The sequence below is a fragment of the Marmota flaviventris genome, chromosome X (genome assembly GCF_047511675.1).
Source record: "Marmota flaviventris isolate mMarFla1 chromosome X, mMarFla1.hap1, whole genome shotgun sequence".
In the NCBI taxonomy this organism is placed as follows: Eukaryota; Metazoa; Chordata; class Mammalia; order Rodentia; family Sciuridae; genus Marmota; species Marmota flaviventris.
In genome coordinates this window covers 122515843-122517514 of record NC_092518.1, presented here as the reverse complement: position 1 = coordinate 122517514, position 1672 = coordinate 122515843, and the positions used below count along the sequence as shown (strand labels likewise).

General features: G+C 36.5%; 1 non-coding gene across 1 annotated transcript; it reads right to left on the bottom strand.

Moving 5' to 3' along the window:
• Window positions 1-574: 574 nt before the first annotated feature.
• On the bottom strand, window positions 575-646 carry Trnaa-ugc (transfer RNA alanine (anticodon UGC)). The gene has a single exon. It is a non-coding gene; the product is annotated as a tRNA-Ala (tRNA).
• Window positions 647-1672: the final 1026 nt, after the last annotated feature.

The window sequence follows — 1672 nt, the reverse complement described above, 5'->3', positions numbered from 1 at the left end:
CTGCACCCTCCCCACCCAGATTCCCCACCTTCTCTCTTTCTGGACGCTTTTCCCTCCTATACTAACCACTGGATTCAGAGCTCTGAGTGACAGCTGGCCTTGGGCTCTCTGCATTGGCTTTTCTTGGGGTTTAACTTACATACTATGGCAATTGCTCTCCTCTGCATCCTTCCAAAGCCTCTCATTAGTTGAGGATGTCCTTTCTGGTCGTATACCCTTGTTCTTAAATATTCTGACCAGATCCTTGCTTTCCTGCTTATAAAGGGGAAATATGTGGTTGATATTACAGAATTTTAAATTATGCCATTGAAAGAATCCCATTATTCTGGATATCATTACATAAATCCAGCTTTATAGAGACAAGTGATTTTCTGCTTAATGCAGTGAAAAAATAGGAAACACAAGTAAAATAACAGTGACATAACATTTTTCACCTATAATTTTGACTAAAATTAAAGATTGATAAAATGTGAAAATGTAGTATATTCAAAAACAGTATTTTTTTTTGTACCAGGGACTGAACCCAGGGGCACTTAACCACTGAGCCACATTCGCAGCCCCCCTTTTTTTCTTTTGGTGGTGCTGGGAATTGAACCCAGGACCTTGTGCATGCAAGGCAAACACTCTACCAATTGAGCTATATTCCAAGCCCCCATTCCCAGCCCTCTTTTGTTTTTTATTTTGAGACAGGTTCTCACTAAGTTGCTTAGGGCCTAAGTTGCTGAGGCTGGCTTTGAACTTGTGATCCTTCTGCCTCAGCTTCCAAGCCACTGGAAATACAAGCATGTGCCTCTGCACCCAGCCATATACAGAATCTTTTAAAAAAAATATACTGTTATGGCCTTTTAAGAATAAATTTTTGCCAATTGTCTATAAAAAATACATAACATATTCATGTCTTTTGCACTTAAAAAAACTTCTGCATTTATGTCTTTCTCATAGGAAAACATACATTTTTTTCAAGAACTCATGTTCAAATATGTTAATTTGAGTTCTATTAATCATAGCAACAAACAGGAAACAATGTATGCATCCATCAGGATAGTGTTTAACCACAGCACTCAAATAATTCAGAATTCTAGGGGGTAGTTATAAAAGTGAAGTAGATCTATATGCGCTGTCATGGAGAGATCTTGCACTCACTTTACTAAGTGACAAAGTTAAGTGCAAGGTCAATGTGTATATTATTACCAACTATATGGAAAGAAGTATATTTTTATAATACATAAATTTATGGAACATCCTAGAATAAGCTTTAAAATGATACACACCAGAAACAAATGTAGTTACCTCAAAGGAGGATGTTTTATTCTGGAGGAACTTTAAAGGAGAAAATGTTGATTGATTTGTATTTTCAGAATTTTTTTGAAAACAAGACTATATAAACTACTACCTTTTAAGTAAAATATTTAAGCCTAAAAACAGAAATAGAAGGCATATATTAATGAGTTTAAGTAACTGTGCCAGCTAATGCAAAAGACAAACCCTGATATTTGAATGGTTTAACACAGAAGTTTATTTTTTGTGTTCATAAATTGTGATATTGGTTGACAGGGACTTCTGCTCTCAGTACACCCAGGGACCCAGGATGCTTCCACATTTGGCTCCTCCATTTCCACATGGGGTCACCATGTTTGCTACTGAATGGAAGAAGCAGCATGGAAAGAGCAAA